Below are 22301 nucleotides of genomic sequence, written 5' to 3'. Positions count from 1 at the left end.
TTAGCACAATTCTTTTCACATAGAAAGCACTTGAACAATGTTTGTCTTCCTTTCATCATTCTTTCCTTTTTTCCTTCCTTCCTCCCTTCCTTCTTTCTTTCCTTCCTCCATTTGTGATTAGAAAAAATGATTATTATCAATGGAAGTGAAATAATGTAATATTCTAAAGTTCTTATAATTTTATGTATGACATTTTGAAATTTATCATACTCAAACAAAAATAAATCTCACTGGAGAACTGACAAAAGGTTTGCCAACTTTTCTTCTTTTACTCTTTTTCCTTCTCTATACTAGAATGACTAGCTTCACATCTAAAATTTATGCAAAACAACAGAATTGGATCATTGCATTCTTCTAGCAAAGAAGTAATTATGATTTGTCTCTAAAACTTTATTCTTCCACCTACTAATGAAGTAGGATAAAACAGTTTATTCTGAGCTATAATAGTATCAAAAAGAATAACAAAATAATTATATATATTTTAGAAACCATAAAGTAGCAATGATAATTTGATTAAACTCCTATTGGTTTACAGATAAGGGGATAAATTCCAAAGAAATTAAATGACATGACCCAAATTATTCTTTGGATGATCTGGTGACCAATAATATGGAATTGACTTTCTTTTTTTTTCTGAAAATAGTCATTTAAAAAATCAGTACAGATCTAGCTTAATATGAGTTTTCTACTTTTTTACAATTCTACTACTAAATTTAGCAATGTATGAATATATTAAGCCTTGTTATGTTTTCTATTTAGTTAAACTGTAATAACTGTCTAAGGCATTGTTATTTATTACTTTAGATGCTTGGTTTTATAAATAGTTTCTGCTAAAATATTCTTTAGAATATTTTTCTGATGCTAACTGATGAATAAGGGCATTTATTCTTTAAAATAAAAAAAAAATATAATAGCTCAAAGTCTTTCATCTTCTCCACAAAGAAAAGTGTACTTAGAATGCTGATTATTATAACAGATTAGAAAAAACTTGGTTGTTTTTTATTTTAATTTTACAATGCAAGTTTGATAGACTAGGGTGCAGTTAAAAGCTATGAGAGATTTTCGATTTTTAAAATGTACCCATCAGTTAATTTTCTGAAACATGTCAAGTATCCCTGTATATAACTGTCCTTTCTTTGTGAATGAAAAAAAAATAAAACATTTTAAATGAAATCTGAGCTTCATGATTAGTGTTTAATTTTTCTCTAAAACTTACATTTATGAGAACTTTTTTTGGAAAAAATAATTTATATTACCAAAAATGAAGCAATTGAATTTATATTTTTTTGTAAATAAAAGGGAATATTTCATGAATGAATATTTTGCAAATTTTCAATTAAAAAACTTTTTTTTCAAATTGTTGCTTGATTTTCAGAATATATTTCTCTGTTAATATTATTACCAATTGTAATTGGGTTTGTAGGTCAGTCATAAAAGCAGGTTTAAAAACCCATATTATTCTGGAATTATAGTACTGATGAAACTATTTGGAGTATGTATGGCTATCTATCATTTATACCAATATATCTAGGAAAATGTATTTGGAACTCCAGTTTCAGAGACCAAGGGCCTATCTTCTCCTAGACGATGTTATAAAGACTCTCATGGCATCTTTTTATTCCTATAGATGGAACATTTAAACCATATATTTATTCCATACAATTAAGGAGTGTGATTTGTTCCATTTGTGAAAAAGGAAGTTCAGTATTATTTTCCAAAATTCTTATAACTTTTGAAGTCATTTAAATTAGCTAGTGTTCTACTTTTTATTCCTGATATCTAAAAAAGCAAATTGATTTTGGCTTTCATTTGTGTATAATAATCCATACCATCAGCATCCATGTTATAACCTTTATTGAAAAAAGAAATTCTATTCTATATTCTATTCTGATTCTATACAAGACTTTGTGCAATTAATTGTGCAATTAATTGGGACCAGAAGTGATACTGTTCCTCAGGACCTCTGTTCCCTTAGGGCTGGAAGTGATCTTGCTTCTCCTGCTTCCCATTCCCTTTTGACCAAAAATGTTCTTCTTTGCTTTTGCACCATAACCTAGAAAATATATAAAGCAGTGGAGTTGTCAAATGGTGTCTGGTCTTGCATCCTTTGCTCGCATAGGAATCCCCTTTTATCTCTTTCTGACCAGTTGCCAGGTTTTCTTTCTGGCTCAGCCTTGAGAGCTCCTTAGGCTGCAGCTACTTCTTTCATCACCACCTAATCCCATCAATGATGTTTAGTCCATGTTGGCTTCAGGTCCATGCATATACATTCTATGTCACAGATCTCTTTCTAATATGCAATGTTGTTCTGGCTTGGAGAACATCTTACCTTGAACTTTTGTTGGCTCTGCCACTTTACAATTCAATTTGCAGTGTAATTTTAAAGTTGTTTATAGGGGGATGTTGGGAAGGTTGACTCAGTTCTTTATCCATTCTACTCTCATGGCTTCACCTCTCTGGAAGTCCTAGGTCTTCCATGTCATAAGACAAATATGTGATTTGAGAAACCTTGTGGGGGTCATGGTTTTGTAAAGTGATCATTTTATATCTTTATTGACCAATCTAATAAAACCTGAACAGAAAATACTATTTTATATTTCCCCATGTTCTCCATAAAAAACTGTCATTTCATAATGGCTGTCCATATTTTCAATTTTACTTTGCTTTAATCTCCTTTAACAGTGCTCCAATTAGTCACTGTGGCATCCTTCTGACTTCCTGCCCATATATATTCTCTCTATTATTTAATAATCAACTCAAATATTGCTTCCATATAAAACCTTTCCTGGGTCTCCCAGTCTGAAAGGAACTTATGCAAGTCTTTCATTTGTCACTTAATCATATATTGCCATTGTATCTCTTCTATCATTGTTCATAAATATTTTACCTTTGTTTAAATGTTTTAACACAAATCTTGTTCCTGGTATATCTCCAGTTTTATTAAAAGCTCCTACATACAAAAACAAGAACCTCTTCTATATTTTGTCATTATGAGATCTTGTACCTAGCAGGTGATCAATATTATTAGATCAGATCAAAAGACTATATTTCTTTCACTGCCATCTATAGCTAAAAATCAGAGACCCTTATAGATATCCTTTCTTTGAATGCAATACTAACAAAGGCTTGTGATATATGGTAGAAGGATGATGACTTACTCAATTACAAAAGATTAAGTGAGAAAAAGTTTAATTTTATAGTTACTAATAGAGACAGGGGAGGGGATAACTGGGGTATTCAATATGCGGAGATGATTTTTCAGCCTCATATTTTTTAGTTTAGTTTTTTGTTTTGTTTTTTTTTAAACCCTTGTACTTCAGTGTATTGTCTCATAGGTGGAAGATTGGCAAGGGTGGGCAATGGGGGTCAAGTGACTTGCCCAGGGTCACACAGCTGGGAAGTGGCTGAGGCCGGCTTTGAACCTAGGACCTCCTGTCTCTAAGCCTGGCTTTCACTCCACTGAGCTACCCAGCTGCCCCAGCCTCATATTTTTAAAGGAAACTTATTAATGTACGTCTCATGCAATTTTCTGTGAATCATACAGTGTCTCTTTAAACTGATTCATTGTTTGGGCATCTTTTTAAAATATTTTAAACATATACAAAAAGCTAGTTTATGGTGTTATAAAACAGGTCATGCAACATATTTAGTTAAAACCATTAAAAAATATGGTTCAGGATAGAAAATTGGACTGTATTTCTCTGTGTATCTTTTAGAAACCTTCTCTATGAAGCAGATGTAATCATCATTGAAGTACAGTTCACAGCTTGAAAGCTTTGCTTGACATTAAAGAATAGTGAGGGAAAATGAGCGATTGCTATCATCCAAGTCTATTCTTTTTGAAATGTTTTTAATGTTGTCATTGTCCATATGTTGAAAATTCTTTTCGTAAACTGAAGATGGCAATTCACATCAGCATCTACTGTATATCAGTTTGTAGTTTTCACTTGATTTTTTCCATCTGTTTTCTTATTATAATAATAATTCTCATTTTGATTGAAGTTGAGATACACTGTAATAAGGAAGAGATGGTTTGGTTGTTTTACTAATGCATACTCTGAATCTTCAAACTGCTTGAGTTGTGTGTGAATCAAGTTAGAATCTATGATTGTTGAAAATCTAGTTAATTCTTTTATCTTATTGCTCTAATATAGTAAATTCTTAACGCTCATTTTTGTATAACTAAATAAAAGTCTATTTAATAAAATAGCAAATAAAGGTTGAAGTAAATACATAACATTAAGTTAAATAGTATTTTTGTCAAAATTTACAAATTCAAAGGATATTTTGGGACAAACTTAAAGGATATACTCTTTTAAAAGGTCATTAAATCATCACTTTCTCATAAAGGGAACTTTTTTCTTTTTAAAATATGCATGTTTATCCTGCATACTCTGGAAGTATTCCCCAAACCTTCCTCACACTGATTTGTTTGGTTTCTGAAGGAAGATTGCTATTCTTCCTACCTCCCCTATATACACCTTAGAATTCTAGGAATACCCTGAGGGGTTTGGGATAATTTTCTAGTACTATAGCTCATTTTCCCAGTCCTGTCTTGTTCCTCCAGCATGATATTCCTTTCATTTTTTATGTATTGATCTCAATTAGTGAGCCAAAATTAATTAATTAGCCAGAAATAATAAGGCCAATAGTAGACAGTTGGTACAAAATACCCCACCACTGCCACCACCAAAAAAAGGGGGGAAAAATAGTCTGTGATGTCCTTGTCACCAGTACTTCAGATTCTAGTATAAAGTAGTCTTATGTTTAGAGAGTAAATAGGACTGAAGCTTAACTCACAGATACTGTTTGTTGGAAGTCCTCTTCTGCCCATTTAGTGGGACATTCATGATGGTATGGCACAGCTTTAAGGCTCCTTAAAGGGTCCTAAAGTTGTCTTTCCTTGATGTGATTTTGTCCTCAGCTCCAAATATAGACACTATAGTCAACTTTTCTGGGGATTCTGCTAAGGCTAAAATGTTAATAAGTTCAAAATCCTCCAAACTTCTGAAGTTCACAGGGTCTTCCTCTGATCAAAGTTTAAAAGAATCAAAAAATACCTTTCTCCTCCTTTTTTTCACCCTCTTCTACACCCAGCAATTTCCTCTCAGGATGTTTTCTGGGAATGTCTTTTCCACTGACAGATGCTTGAGTCCCTGAGATCCAAATCGGTTTGAAACTTTGAATAAAGTCCACAGGGATATGAACAAGTTCCTCCACTATTACAAATGGATTTCCTATTGGGACTAGTTGAAATGCTTTTGATTGATTCAATGGAAATAGACTCAGTTGACCTCCACCCTTACATAGGTACTGAAATAAAGTTGACTTTTAAAAAATACAACATATTGCTTTGCAGTGAGGAAAGTGGAGTTCTTTATATTCCTGCAATAGGACATTAAATTAACATTTGAAGGAGAAATGACGAATGATTTAGGACTATGACATCTTTCAGTTCTATTGAATGTCATAGAATTTCATGCTAGAAGAGATCTTAGTGGTTAGGCAGTTAGACCAATCTCATTTCACAGGTGAAAAACTTAGTTCTTGGGACAGTAAATGACTTTTTCATTGTTATATAAATAATAATTAGCAGGACCAGATGATTTAATCTCAGGTAATCTGACTCTGATCCAATATTTTTTCATTATACCATGCTAACTCTAACTCAATTTCAATGAACATTCATTAATGAGCCTTATGTGGAAAGCATTTTGTTAGTCCCACAGAAAGAAAGCTATTATAACAAGGTGGGCCATTTCTCTTGCAAAGCTTATAATTTGATAAATTCTTACATGATATAATACTAAAAACACAACCATAATATAGAAGGATTCACAATATACAAAGGGAGCAAAATACAATTTAAATAAAACCATTTGAGTATATTGAGGACAAGATACAATTGTGGGCTATGGTCATTATTGACTAGAGAAATCAAGGAAAGCTTCTTAGAAGAGGTAGCATTTTGATTTGGAATTTTCAAGTAGGAGTAGAAATTCGGTAACTGGTTACATAAGGGAAAAAACATTCCAAGCATGAAGAAAAACAAAATATGCCCCTACCTCATGTCCTGCTTAGCATAGTATCCACTTTTCGGAGAGAATAGAAGTTATCTGATTGGTATTTAATTGGAATAGGTGAATTTCTGTTGTAGAGATCTCCTTTACCAATGCAGATCAACAATTTCTCTGTAACTTATGATCAGAGAGTTTCCTGACATCCTAAAAGATTAACTGTCTAATATGTAACCACTGTATGTCAGGGGAAAACTTGAACTCTAATTTTCCTAATATAGAATCCAGCTTCTATCCACTCTCTCACATTACCTCTCTTCTTTGGTCAATTTTCCATAAGAAAACTTATGAATTAAAGAAAAATTTCTTTTATTTGCCAGTCATTAACCCTAAGTTAATAAGATATGCATATTAATTTTATATCATTATTGTTTTAATTATTCTCTTTTGATCTTTTTTTTCCTGCCCAATAGATTGTAAGCCTTTTGAGGTAGAGATTTGTGTTCTTTTGTTTTTGTTTTGTTTTTGTATATTCAGTGCATAGAGCACTTTCTTTGAACATAATATATATTAATAGTAATAAAAGCTGAATTGAATAACTTTAAATATACATATCTGTGTGTGTCACAGGAATTGAATACTTACTGTTTTGAACTATATTTTGAAGTTACCATGGATATTGTCCTCATGTTCTGATGGCTTAAACTTGTATCACTTCATGGAAGGCTTCCAATTTCAGAGGAATTAAAAAATAATCTTTATTCTTCAAGATCTTAAATTTTTTATCATCTCCTTTTGCCAGGATTTGTTCCATCATTCCATAGCCAATGGAAACCTAGGTTTTTGTGTTTTTTTTTTTTTTTTTGCCATTGCAAATAATACTTCTAGTAACATTTTTAATGGAAGTATCTTTATCCTCCTTTTCTTCTACCTCCTTAGAGAATAATCCCAGGATTAAGATTACCTATTCAAAGGATCTCACTTTACAAAAAAAACAACAACTTACTATATTATTCAATATTGTTTTCCCAAAGAGTTGGACCAAATCATATCGTCCAGCAATTTAATAGCTTCACTGGGAAAACTCAATTTTTACCCATTCCATATACTGTAAATTCATCTTTTTTAATAAATATTTTAGGTAAGATTATAGAAAGGTTATTTTATTCTTTTGAGTTGTTATTCCTTTTATTTTTAGAACAGATGAATTATATATTTTTCAAAACTTTTCTTCCATAATAAATATGTTTTTTGTTCTTAAGGTCATTGATTACACTTATAGTTTTCCTATCATTTAATTTCCTATTTATTGTTTTAAATCATCCTTTCAAGAGGAAGAAAAGGAAGGAGGAAATTATGATTTCCTGGCCAGATCAGTTAATGAGTATTTAATGTATAGATAAAATATACCCTGATTCCTTTATCATGTATGAATAACACTTTTAGTTGAAAAGACAAGGATGGGATTAACTCAGTAGATTAATTAATTGTCCCTGAGCAGCTCAAAGCAGTTAAGGCTTAGTACTTTTGTGGAGTGAGACCCCTGTCAAGGAAGAAGAAATGGCATTTCTTCTCCCCCTCCTCCTACTCTGAGGGGTAAAACAGATCTGAGGAACCCAACATAATTTTCTATGGAGAGAAAAAGGACTTCCAGGCCCTGCAGTATAGTTATGAGTTGCTTTTGTAATGTGTGTATCCTCCAAAGGTGCATCAGTGTTATTGTACACTTAAGTCTGTTTACTCTTCCAATGGATGCTATATGTATTAGTGGAAGACTGTTTTTCTAGGCTAATTGAGAGAATGTTTTCTATCTTCTATTCTTTACTATGTCATTTAAATAGATTATTTTGATAAGAACTAATCGAGTCTTCTGGCTGATTCTTCATATAAAAACAATTGGTTTGAGGACATGAGAAAGTTTTAGAAGGACAGGGCCATAGAGTACACTCTAAAATTGTGAGAATAGGTGGACCTGGGAGGGATCCGCCATGTGATTTCAAGTACAAGTTGGAAGAAAAGGTCCTAAATTGAGATTTTCGGTCTAATTCCAACAAAGCCATCTTAAATAACTTAAAATATTTTTCTGTAGCCTCTTTGCTAATATTTTATTTAACATTTTTTCAATGTCCATTAATGATACTACTTTATAATTTTTTCTCTCCTTTATTTTTCCAAGCCCTTCTTTTAAGTCATTTTTTGGTTTTATACAAGGAAATGTCTACCTTTCTATCTTTTATGAAAGAAAATGTTGGTAGTACTAGGATTGTCTCAGGAAATCCCTATTCATACCTTGGGAAAATACAATGTTCCTTATCAAATGTTGTTCTCTGATCTACTGCATCAAATCTCAAACATATTTATAATTTGGTGTCACCTTGAAATGAATGCTTTTATGAGTATGACTATCACAGAATCTAAAGGAACTCAGAGACAATCTAGTCCAACCATATTTGATCTAAGATACACTGAAAAATATTCCTGGAAAATGTTTATTAAGTGTTTACAAGAAGACACTAGTTAGTTAGTTGTATCTTTGAACCGGCCTTCTTATTTTTGAATAACTGTTTTTTTCTTTATGTTAAATCTAAATGTGGACCTTGTGAATAATAATCCCACTTTTGTTCTCTGGAGACAAGAATGAAAGAGGGGAGAAAGTGTGGCATATAAGAAAAAGGGAAGGGAAGGGAATAAATATCAATATAACCTTTTTATAGGTCAAGCACTGTGCTAAATGATCTTAGAATCATGGGTTATAGATTTAAAGCTAGAAGAGTCCGCTGAGTCAAACATTTTCATTTTACATAAAAAGAACGTGACTTTCCCAAGATCACATAGCTAGTAAAATTCTTTTTAGTTATAATTTTTCCAGATTACATGTTAACACAATTGTTAATAATAGTTTTCTGACATTTCTTGATCTTTGTTCTCTCTTCTCTTTCATGTACGTGTATTATAATGCAATACATATTTCCATATTCATGATATTGTGGAAGAAGACATCATTTACACTAGAGAAAAATTCAGTGGAGGGAATAAAGTGAAGAATGGTATGCTTCTAACTGCATTCAGACTCCATCGATTAGGCTTTTTCATCATAAATCCCTTGGGAGTAGTCCTAGATTCTTACTTTCCTGATAATAATTAAATCATGCAGAGTTGATCATTGTACCTTATTGCTGTTTCTGTGTATAACATTCTTCTAGTTCTGCTAATTTCACTTTACTTCACATCATTTAAGTTTTTCCAGGTTTTTTGTGATCATATTATTTAACTTTTCTTATGACACAATAGTAATCCATTACAAGTATATATCACAACTTATTCCTCCATTCCTCAGCTGATAGGCATCCCTTCAGTTTCCAGTTCTTTGCCGCTACAAAAAGAGATGCTATAAATGTTTTGTTTTGTTTTTAATATAAGTAGGTCCTTTTCCCTTATCTTTGATCTCTTTGGGATACAGTCCTAGTAGTGGTTTTGATAGGTTAAAGGGTATACAGAGTTTTATTGCCCTTTGTGCATTGTTCAGAATTACTCTCCAGAATGTCTATTCAGTTCACAGCTCTACTGATAGTATATTTGAGTCCAATTTTCCCACATTACCTCAAACATTTATCATATCCAATAAAAGCTCTAGTATTGGTTTAAATAAATTATGAAGGATTTGTCTAAACCTGTGATTTTAAAATGAAGGGTTTTTTTTTCCTCATCATGTTTTAAACTAACAGATATGGGATAGACATTAAATTAAAAAAAGCTCATCAGCTAAAATACAATATTTTTGACTGACCGATATGCTGGGCATGAACTTTAGACAATTTAAAACAAATGAACAGGTTAATGGATTGAAGTTGAGCAGCATAAAATGTGTATTTCAAGATTTACTTGATCTCTTATGTGATGGCTACTATTGTTCTGTCAGATTCCAGCCCTGATGAACTCTCTTTGGGTAATAATTTATCCCTGTTGCCTCTGAGAAAGAATTTTATTTCATTTTAACATAGTGCATTCCTTTTAAACCTGTCTTAGCTTTCATAAGTTCAGAAGCATAAAAAAGAAATCTTATTTTGGGTCAGAAAGTTTTAGATGAAGCATAAGTTTCAGGAGGTCTATTACAGAGCTGTTTGAAGATAATACCAACATTTATCAATGTAATTGTTAAGACATCAGAAGGTCTTTTGGAAAAAGCATCATCAATATATAAAAAAGATACAGTGGAAAGAGGCAGCTTTACTTTTTTAAAATTCTTGGCAACAATATCTGGTTATTTTGTGGCAGTGTAGTCCTTGAGCATAAATTGCTTATGATTTTTTATTTATTTAACTCTTCCAAGGTAGCATTTAACAAATTATATTGCTATTTGTTATTTCAGACCTTTGTGGGCTAAAGTAGTTAATATCTGAAGGCACAAAAACAAAAGAATTGGCACACAAGGTCAGAGCAGTATTCCATTCTTACTAATATTCTTTGTCACCACATAGGCAGCAAGGAACAGAAATATATGGGCAAGCATGATTTTGTTCCTTTATACAAACCTCAGAGATTAAGAATTTATTCTTCAAATTATAACATCCTTTTATAATTTATTATAAATCAGTCATTGAAAGATTTATTGAGACTTTTGGAAGGCATTTGTTTTGGGTACTAAGAATAATTTTGTTAATTGCCTATAAACATTGATTTTACTGTTGCCATTCTAAACATAAAGCTCCCTATTGAATGATCAGCAAGCAGACATGCAAGAGGAATTGAAAAATATCACTATTATAATTCTTGCTATTAATTAATGTAACCAGAAGATATAAGAAAGTTGTAACTAAATGTAAGGATGGCTAACAAGTTCTCTTTGGAGAGGAAAAGAAAGAAATTGGTTTTATGATGTATCCAAAAAACGTAATTTCATGGGACATTTAGTCACCTCAGTGCTGGTGATGATCATAAGTGAAAAGACTACCATGAAGAAAATTGCAGCTTCAAAACAGATGATGAATAGGTAGAGATAGTCAAAGATGACCTTTTCTAGATCCTCCAAATCAAGTCACCATTTACATTCATACTCAGTTGATTTTAATGTGAAGATGGGCATAGGGGAGAATATTTAAAATATATATATATATATATATATATATATATATATATATATATATATAAGCAACTGTGTTTCAATAAAGAAATACAAAAGGCCAAAGGCTTTTATGCTCTTCAGAACCTTTGTGTTTATATACTACTTTATTTAAGAAAGTGTTGGGAGGCATTGGAAATAGTGAGAAACAGGTAATATTTTTTGAGAAAAAATGAAATTGCACATACATTAATGGGCATGAGACAACTGATCAATGATAAAGGCAGGAATAATTTCTAAATTAGCTCTCTATGTGCAGTGTGACTAGCAATGATTTAAAATAAATCAACCAACACCAGATTAAATATAATTATAACTAGAAATAAAGTGTGAGAATAAATTGATTATGTGGGGATAATTTTTTTTTATAAAAGGAACAAGAGAAAAATAGGAATGTCCTGGGAAAAGGAAAAGGAAGAGGAAGACTGTGAAAAATTACCTCATCTTAAAGAGGAGTGCAAGGAAGATGTTTTAGAGTGAATGAGAAAATGGTAGGGGAAGATCAGGAAATGCTTGAACCTCATTCACATCTAAATTGGTTCAAAGAACTGGAGGAATTCCATGTCATGAACTGGATTGACCTCCAGGAATTGATGCAGAGTGAAAGGAGCAGAGCTAGAAGAACATTGTACACAGAGACTGATACACTGTGGTACAATTGAACATAACAGACTTTTATACTAGCAGCAATGCAAGGATCCAGAGCAAGGCTGAGGGACTTATAAGAAAGAAAACTAGCCACATTCAGAGGAAGAACTATGGGAGGAGAAACACAGAAGGAAAACAACTGCTTGAACACATGGGCTGTTGGGGATGTTATTAGGGATGTAGACACTAAACAATAACTCTAGTCCAACTATCAATAATATGGAATTAGGTCTTGATCAATGATACATGTAAAACCCAGTGGAATTGTGCATCAGCTAAGGAGGGTCAGGGGCACTTGGGGGAGAGGGATTGAATATGAAATAAGTAACTAGAATAAACTATTCAAAATAAAATTTAAATAAAGAAAAAATAAATAGGTTCAAACAGGATAAAGATATCCTGTTTGAATATATATATATATATATATATATGCATATATATATGTTTTGTATGTGTGTTATACAAAAGATAATAAGAGTTTATTCTTACCCAACATGGAAGTAGGAGGAGAATGGGAAGGTGATTAAAGGGAAAGCAGATTAAAGAAAATAGTTGTTAGAAGCAAAGCAGATTTTAGAAGAGGGACAGGATAAAAAGACAGGATAAACAGAAGAAAATAGGATAGAGGGAAATGCACAGTAAGTAATCATATCTATAAATGTGAATAGGATGAACACATCCATAAAATAGAAATGGATAGCAGAATGGATTAGAAACCACATGGAACACACAAAACAATCTTATTTATTTAAATGAACTATATTGGCATTTAAAAGTGATAAAGTTGATAATAATGATAATATTATTTTGTATGACTACAGAACTCTAAGATTTGCTGGGCTATTTCCAAATAATAGCTCTAGTGAGGACAAACTTTATTATTTCCTTGTATATATGTATATCATTGTATAATTATTTTGTTAAATATTCATGTAATTTAAAAATATTGTTTTCATTTTTAGTTTCAAGTTCTCTCCTTCCCTTCCCCCCAGTCCTATTATTGAAAAGGCAAAAAATTTGATATCAATTGTACATATGAAGTTAGGTAAAACATATTTCCATATTATCCAAATTGCAAAGGAAAACATGGGGAAAACAGAAAAATAGAGAAAGTAAGTAAGTATGTTTCAGTCTACATTCGGAGTTCATCATTTCTTTCTCTGGAGGTGGATCACATTTTTCATCATAAGTCCTTTGGAATTGTCTCGCATCATTGCCTTGATTAGAGTAACCAGGTCTTTCACAACTGATAGCCCTCACACTATTATTAATTATGATATACAATGTTCTTTTGTTTGTGTTTACTTCACTTTGCATCAATTCATGTAAATCTTCCAAGGTTTTTCAAAAACCATTCTGCTTGTCATTTTTTATACCATAATATTTTTCTGTCACAATCACAACTTGTTCAGCCATTGCTCATAGATGGGCATACCTTTGATTTCCAATACTTTGCCACTACAAAAGAAGTACTATAAATATTTTTGTACAAATAGGCCCTTTTTTCTTTTCTTTGATGTCTTTGGGGTACAAATTGAGTAATGATATTGCTAGATGAAAAAGTATGATTAGTTTTATAGGCTTTTGGGTATAGTTCCAAATTGTTCTGCAGAATTATTAGTTCAAGAATCCACTAACAATTCATTACTGTCTCCAATTTTTCCACATCCCCTCTCAAATATGTCATTTTCCTTTTCTGTCATGTTAGCCAATCTGATAGGTATGATATGGTATCTGAGAATTATTTAAATTTCCATTTCTCTAACCAATAGTGATTTAGAGCAGTTTTTCATATTTTTCGTACCAATAGCTTTTTAATTTTTTCTTCTGAAAAATGCCTCTTCATATTCTGTAACCATTTATCAACTGGAAAATGGATCTTTGCTTTATAAATTTGGATCAGTTCCATTTAAAATTGGAGAAATTAGGCCTCAGAGAAATTCTGTAAAATTATTTCTGTGTTTCCTGATTTCCTTCTTATTTTTGCTGCTTAAGTTTTGTTTTGTGAATTAACCATTAAATTTCCTGTGATTTTCCATATCTATTGTTTTATCATTATCTTTTCACTTACCTATAGATCTGACAGACACATTTTTCCATGCTTCCCTAATTCACTTATGATATCATCCTTTATGTCTAATAAACTTATACATTTTGATCTTATAATATAATTTGAGGTTTTGGACTATGCCTAATTTCTTCTAAACTTTCCAGATTTCCCAGGAATTTTTGTCAAATGGGAACTCTTACCCCAAAAGTTTGGATCTTTGCATGTCACAAGCATTAACTTACTCTGGTTAATTACTTCTGTATCTTATATACCTAATCTGAACCGCCTCTCTATTTCTTGGCCTACTACCAGATTGTTTTGATAATTGTAATTTTGATATATAGCTTGAAATATGGAACTGCTGTGCCACTTTCCTCCACATTTTTTCATTGATTCTCTTCACATTTTTGGCCTTTTGTTCTTTTAGATGAATTTTATTATTTTCTATATTTATAAAATAATTCCTAGGTAGTTTAGTTGGTATGGCATTGAACAAGTGTATTTACTTAGAGACACCTGTCATTTTTATTGCATTTGCTCAGATTATGCACAAGCAATTAATATTTCTCCAATTCTTTAGATCTATATTGGTGTGAAAAGTGGTTTGTAATTATTTTCATATAGTCCCTAGATTTGCAAGTAGACTCTTTGTATTCTCCATAGTTTTCTTAAATGGAATTTTTTGCCATTTTGGTTTTGTTGATAGAACATAACCATACTGATGATTTATTTGGGTTTATTTTATAGCCTACAATTTTGCTAAAGTTGTTCATTGTTTCACCTAATTTTATAGTGAATTCTCTAGAGTTCTCCAAAAATATATCATTTGCAAAGAGTGATAATTTTATTTCCTCATTGCCTATTTTTATTCCTTCAGTTTCTTTTTTGTTGCTATAAATTGCTATAAATATTATTTCTAGTACAATACTGAATAATGGACATCCTTGCTTTACCTCTGAACTTATTGAGAAGGATCCAGGTTTATCACTATTAAAGATAATGCTTGCTCTTGGTTGTAATTAGATATTACTTAAAATTTTAAAAGAAGGCCCCAAAGATTCCTATAATGACAAATGTTTTTAATAGGAATGGATATTGTGTTTTGTCAGTGTTATTTTTTTTCCTGCATCTATTTAGATAATCAAATGTTTGTTTTTGTTATTGATATATTCAGTTATTCTGCTGGTTTCTCTGATATTGAACCAGCCCTGTCTTCCTGGTATGAATCTCACTAATCCTAGTATTATATGATATTTGTGATATTTTGCTCTAATCACCTTGCTAGTATTTTATTGAAATTTTTTGCATTGATATTCATTAAGAAAATTGTTCTGGGGGCAGCTGGGTAGCTCAGTGGATTGAGAGCCAGGCTTAGAGACGGGAAGTCCTAGGTTCAAATCTGGCCTCAGACACTTCCCGGCTGTGTGACCCTGGGCAAGTCACTTGACCCCCATTGCCTACCATTACCATTCTTCTGCCTTGGAGCCAATACACAGTATTGATTCCACGATGGAAGGTAAAGGTTTTGTAAAAAAAAAAAAAAGAAAGAAAGAAAAAAAGAAAATTGGTCTATAGTTTTTTCCTCTGTTTTTGCTGTCCTTGTTTTAGGTATCAATACCATATTTGAGTTATAAAAGAAACTTGGTAGGAGTCCTTTTCTTATTGTTTCAAATAGTTTATATAGTACTGGGATTAATTGTTCCTTAAATATTTGGTAGAATTCACTTGTAAATCTCTTTGATCCTAGAGGTTTTTTCTTAGTGTGCTTATTAATGGCTTCTTCTATTTCTTTTTCTGAGATAGTGCTATTTAAGTATTTATTTTCCATTCTGCTACACTGTACAATTTGTATTTTATTATTAATCAATTTTACTTAGATTTCCAGTTTTGCTAGCATATTATTGAGCAAAAAAAACCCTTTTAATTGCTTTATTTTCTTTTTCATTGGTGGTACATTCATCCTTTTCATTTTTGATATTTTTCATTTGGTTTTCTTCTAATTTTTAAATCAAATTAATTTACTGATTAACTTTTGATTTTATTTATTTATAATTTTATTTTCAGGACTTCTATTTTGATGTTTAATGAGGGCTTTTTAATTTGTAATTTTCTTAACTATTTTAGTTGCAGGACTAATTCATAGATCTGTTCTTTTCTCTTTTATTGATGTTCATGTTTAGAGTTGTTAATTTTCCTCTAAGTGCTGCTTTGACTGTATTCCACAAATTTAGAATGTTGTTGTTATTCTCTTTTAATGAAATTATTATTTCTTTGATTTGTTCTTTGAAGCACTCATTCTTTAGGACTAGATTATTTAGTTTCCAATTAATTTTTTATCTCTGCATCTATGGCCTATTTTTAAGTATACTTTTTATTACATTATGATCTAAAAAGGTTACCTTTACTATTTCAGCTTTTCAGTTTTTTCATTGTGAGGTCTTTATGCCATGGTCAATTTTTGTGAGGGTGCCACATCTACCTGCAAAATGTACATATTTGTTTCTTCTCTTATTCAATTTACTCCATGTGTCCATAATATCTAACTTTTGTAAACTGTTCATCACCTTAATTTTTTCTTACTTATTTTATGGTTATATTTACCTCTCTCTGAGAGGTGAAAGAATATGTCGCCTACTAGTATAATTTTACTATTTTGTGCTATAATTAATATACATTTTTCATATGATGCCATTTGGTGCATATATATTTGGTAATGATGTCACATTTTTGTCTGTGGCTCCCTTTAGCAAGATGTGGTTTCCCTTCTTAGCCCATTTAATTATGTCTCCTTTTGCTGACATCATGATTGCTTGCTACTCCTACATTAAAAAATCAGGTGAAGCATTATAGATTCTCTTCCAGAACCCTATTTTTAACACTGCGTCTGTATCTTTTTGTTTCAAGTACATTTCCTATGGTTTCTAATCCATTCTGCCATTCCTTTCTATTTTATTTAACCTTATGGAGTCCCTTATGATTTTTCTTTCATGTTTACCTTTTTATGCCTCTCTTGAGTCTTTATTTGAAAGTCAATTTTTCTTTTCAGCTCTGATGTTTTCATGAAGAATACTAGAAAGTCCTTTATTTCATTACATACTTTTTTTTCTATTTAAGGATTATATTGTTTCCTGGGTAGCTTATTCTTGGTTGTAATCTCAGGTTTTTTGTTTTCCAAAGTACCATATTCTAAGACCCGTCAGCATTGAAAGTACTAAATCTTGTGTGATCCTTACTGTGGCCCAATTATATTCAAATGATTTCTTTCTGATTACTTGAAATATTTTCTCTTTGACCTGGGAGATCTAGAATTTTGCTATAATATTTCTGGGAATTTTCATTTGGGTTTATCTTTCAGGAGCTGAATTATGGATTCTTTTAATGTTTTTTTACACTCTTTTTCTCAGATTTTAGTGGTTTTCCTTGATAATTTGTTGAAATATGATTCTAGGCTCTTTCTTTGATCATGGCATTCAATAAGTATAATAATTCTTAAATTATCTCTCTTTGATCTGTTTTACAGGCCGATTTATTTCTAATTAGATGTTTCATATTTTCTTCTATTTTTCCTTCTTTTGACTTCATGTTATTGTCTTTTGGTGTCTTATCAAGGCATTTTTGATGTCTTTGCTTCCACTTGCCAAAATCTCTTTTTAAGAAATAATTTTCATCAGTGAGCTCTTATACCTCTTTTCCTATTTGATTAATTTGTTTTTAAGGTTATATTTTATTTTCTTGTTTTGTGACTTTTTGACCAAGTTGTTAATTGTGTTTTTATAATTTTGTCCAAATAATATTCTTCTTTGAGGTTCTGATTTTGTCTGTATTGACTTCATTTATCTTCTGAGTTTGTGTCTTGAACTTCTCTGTCATCACAGTAGCTTTTTATGGTCAGGTTCTTTTTTTTTTTAAATTTGCCTAATTTAATTTACTTTATTTCATGATTTTGGAACGTATGTTAAAGTGTGAGTGTAAGGGGTACTGTTTCAAGCCTCAGGTTTTTTCCACAGAATTTTCAGAGCTAAATCATAGGGTTTTGAAGTTTTCATTGCTTTTAAAGGTGGTATGATCTAGAGAAGGATGTGGTTACTACTCACTTGATCTATACTCTTGTCCTTACCACTTACATCCTCATCACTTGGAGTTGCAAGCAATACAGTTCTTCGGGGTCCCTGAACCCTTTTGACTAAAAGCAATCTCCTTAGAACTTCCACTTCCTCTTGAACAAAAATGTTCCTCTCCATCCTTGAACTATGACTCAGAAGTGGAAATATACAAATTGTTTACCAAATACCTTCTAATGCTATGTGCAGTGTTAGCACATGGGTCTCCTGTAATCTTTCTGACCTTTTCCCTATGCCCCTTTATTTACTGTCTTGGCTTGAAAGCTCTGGAAGCTGCTTCTGGTGTTTTATCTATATAACTATGGATCCGATTCTACCCTTGTGTTGCTGATCTCTCGTTCCAAACTTCTCTGTTTATTTTGGGCTGACAGCAATTTTCAGTCAAACTTTTTGTTGGCTCTGCCCATTCAAAATTTGATTTGAGGTGTTTAGGAGAGAATGTTTTGAGGAGGGAACTCAGCTGAATGCTTTCTCTACTCTGTCGTCTTGGCTCTGCCTTACCAATATCCCTATTTTATATATGAGAAATTCATATCTTTTGAGTATTTTCCTGTGATTATACTGGTAATATTTATCTGAAGCTTGAATCAATTCCATATATCTTGACACAAAGTCTCATATCTTATATAAGACCTATTGCATCTAATGTGGTGGGTGATAGGAAAATATATTGATTTATATTATCACTATTTCCTACAAAAGTTTCACTTAGGCAAAGCAGTTGTTTCAACAAGGAGGCCAGAAACCAGATGTTTCTGTATTAAGCAGCAAACTCTTGATGTCCATGGAAAATGGTTACAAATGCCATCTCTCTTATATCTGTGAAGGAATATAGTAGAAGATTGTAGTATAATTGATTCATAGTAATATTTACATAGGTTATTGTAGAATTATGGAGTAATATAATTTTTGACTCATTGAATAAAACACGTATGTAGCATTTTTCATTAGTTTCTTAGAGAAGTTTCAACTTTTAAACTGGTATTTGAAATCTTAGGTCTAAATACTGCTAGTTTGTCCCATTTAATAAAATTTGGGGGCTGAAATAACTTGTTTATATATTAATAAATTATTTCAGTAGGGAAAATATTGCCACTATATTTCCTTTCAGTAAATTTTTCTAACCTTTGCATAATGCCAGTAAATTATAAGTAGGACAAGAACAAGATTTCCTGAGTCCTAGCTCAATTCTATCTCCACTGACATATTCCCTTTGGTTATATGAAAATATTGGTAATAATTTATGGCTTGATTAACCATTGAAGTAAAAAGTAGTAACACAATATTATCTCTTATTAAATATGACTCTATTGCAACTGTAGGCAAATAACTTAATTCATCAACCTCACTCAAATTTCTCATTTGTAAAATGTTCAAAAATTGTATATGTCAATCAAATTTTTAATAATTCTTTTCTGCCATTTTGTGATCCATGTTTTCTCACTCCCCTTCCTCCCCTCTCCCTAAGACAGCAGGCATTATGATGTAGGTTATACATGTACTACTTAGAATATTTTTTCACATGACTAAAGATAGTTTAAATTTATTCCTCTGAGAATTGCTTATTTATGTCAAGTGGGGAATATTTGTGTTTTTATAAACTTGACTCCATTCTCTATATAATTGAGAAATAAAGCCTTTGCCAAAGTCACTTGCTATAATTTTCCCCCCAATTTGTTGTTTCCCTTCTCATCTTGGTTATATTGATTTTTTGCACAAAAATGGATTTAATAATGCTTATAAAACCTAAACCCAAAAGGTGTTGTGAGGAAAGCTTCTTGCAAACCTGAAGTTACTTTAAAATTAAGAATTGTTCCTATTCCTATCATTGTTTCTATATTTGTCATTACTATAATTTAACTTGTTTTCTCCTTATGAGGTATAAAATATGCATACAAAAATAGAAATGGTCAGTAAAAACATGTTCAAAGTGATATCTGAAACATCATCTCAAACACTTCATGTCTCCATTCTCAAGAATTCTAGTATGAGCGGTAGCTGGATGTCTCAGTGAATTGAAAGCCAGGCCCAGAAACAGGAGGTCCTGGGTTCAAATGTGGCCTCAGACACTTCCTAGCTGTGTGACCCTGGGAAAATTACTTAACCAACATTGTCTAGCCCTTACCCCTCTTCTGCCTTGTGACCAAAAACACAGTATTGATTCTAAGATAGAAGGTAAGGTTTTTGTTTTTTTTTTTAAAAGAATGCTAGTTGGTTCAATTCGTATGCAGAGCATACTGCTTCCCATGCCATTTCTGTGCTACTCTGTTATATTTTAAGTGAGAAAAAACAATAAAATTAGGGAACATATTTCCAGTGGAGGGTATGTTATTACATATTCTCTATTACCTAATTGTCTTTTTACTTTCTCTTCTGAAACATGCTAAATACTTATATTTTTTATTGTACATCTCACTGATTACATAGGTGAAATGGTATAGCCAAGAATATCTAAGAAGGAATGTGGGTTTGCTACCTCTCTCCTATCAATCAATTTATTTGTGTAGTATAAAATTGCCATTTTTCTGAATTGAAGCAAGAGAAAGCCTTACATAATGTAATACCATTTTGATATACTTTGACATATACATTATGTAACAGTATTTCCCTTTGCTATACTTCACAATATAATAGAGGCATGCTTTTTAAAGTCAGCAACATCAGCAGAAATAAGATTTTAAGATGAAGCTACTAGAAGGGCAAAATTCTAACTCTAACAACTATGAGGTTTGTTTATTCCATATGAGCTAGAAGCATTCTAAACTAAATGATTAAGTTACAATGATCATGTAAAAAGAATATGATTAGGCAATAAGAAGAGAGTATATGGAAAAGGAAATCTCCCTGGATATTTTGAATAGCTTTTGAAATATAAGTTTTAATAATATTTGGATTCAAAGGTTAAAATTTTAGCAGAGAGATAAAAGCTTACTCTTAGGATCTCAGGGTGGCAGATAAAGAAACATGCCAGTGTCCCAGAAAGCACACAGCTATCCCAGGAAAAGGGATTTTTCCATTTCTGCCACCATTAAGATCTGCATAAATGAAAACTGTACTTCAGCGCCTAAAAAGTGAATTAAGTCCCAAAGTGCATGGCAAAACATACCTAGAGTTGGTGTATTAAAAATAACCATTATTGAGTCCATTGTATTTCTGTTCCAATTCATTTATATTTTCTTAGTAGTCAAAGAATTTCTATTTTTATGTCACAACGGGTCATGCGAACCCATTATACTTAGAAAGGCCAGTGCTATTACTCTTCCACCCATGCTATTTTCCTTGATAAAATTATTTTAAGGGCAGGAAGGAAGTGGCACAGAGCCAAGATGGTGGAGAAGGTACACAGACCTACCTGAACTTTACCAAATCTTCCAAAACAACTATGATATAATACCTCAAAATGAATTCTGCAGTAATATAACATACAGAAAGATGGTGTGAAATAATTTTTCATCCCCAAACAACTTTGAAGTCCCAGAAAACATGTACAAAAGATCTATTGCACCAGGATAGAAGTGGAAAGCAAAGCAGCATGCCAAGGAAGGCTCCCAGTTCAGTAGCAGGCTTTAGGGGAAGCTGAATTATCAGCAAAAACTTCTGGAGCTTTCAGCTCACACTGTAAGGACAGTTGGACAACTGTTAAGTAGTTATTACAGGGATCCCTTTGCTGGCTCTGGGTGTAAGACTTTATTGCATTTCCAACACACAAATCCAGAACCAGGATGGGGAGGACTATAAGTACATACCAACATTTGTGGCCACAGGGGAGCAGGGGAAACTGGTCAAAAATCCAAAGCAGAAAAGAGTGTTCATGACTGCTCACAGACCAGATCACAGGCCAGGAGAGAATTAAATATACCTCTCCTTAGATCAGACCACCTTAGAAGAACTGAAAACTTATAGATCCCCAAAGCTGGTTCTGAAAGAAAAGAAAAATGGCAAAACTTGGAGGGAATGAGGGGAAATTGAGACACTGATGCACTGTTGGGGGAATTGTGAACTGATTCAAACATTCTTTATAGGAATTTGGACCTATGCCCAAATGGCTATAAAACAGTACATACACTTTGACCTAGCAATACCATTAATATGTTTGTTTCCCAAAGAAATAAAAAAAACAAAATGGGGAATGACTTATATGTTTAAAATATTTAAAGCAGCTGTTTTTGTTGAGGAAATACTATTGGGCTATAAGAAATTATGGGGAGAAGGAGCTCAGAAAAACTTGGAATGACTTAAAAGAACTGAAGCAGAGTGAAGTAAGCAGAACCAGCAGAATGTGGTACTGGGCGGCAGCAATACTGTAAGATGAACAGCTGTGAATAACTTAGCTATTCTCAGCAATG

The 22301-nt window shown here is 32.0% G+C and overlaps 1 pseudogene; it reads right to left on the bottom strand.

The window, feature by feature from the left end:
• The window catches only part of LOC123246665, a 78977-nt pseudogene extending 60902 nt beyond the window's left edge, over positions 1-18075 (bottom strand).
• Between the last annotated feature and the right edge of the window lie 4226 nt (positions 18076-22301).

The sequence above is a fragment of the Gracilinanus agilis genome, chromosome 4 (assembly GCF_016433145.1).
Source record: "Gracilinanus agilis isolate LMUSP501 chromosome 4, AgileGrace, whole genome shotgun sequence".
Classification (NCBI taxonomy): Eukaryota; Metazoa; Chordata; class Mammalia; order Didelphimorphia; family Didelphidae; genus Gracilinanus; species Gracilinanus agilis.
Note: the sequence above shows the minus strand (reverse complement) of the source record. Positions and strands in the feature narration are given on the sequence as shown.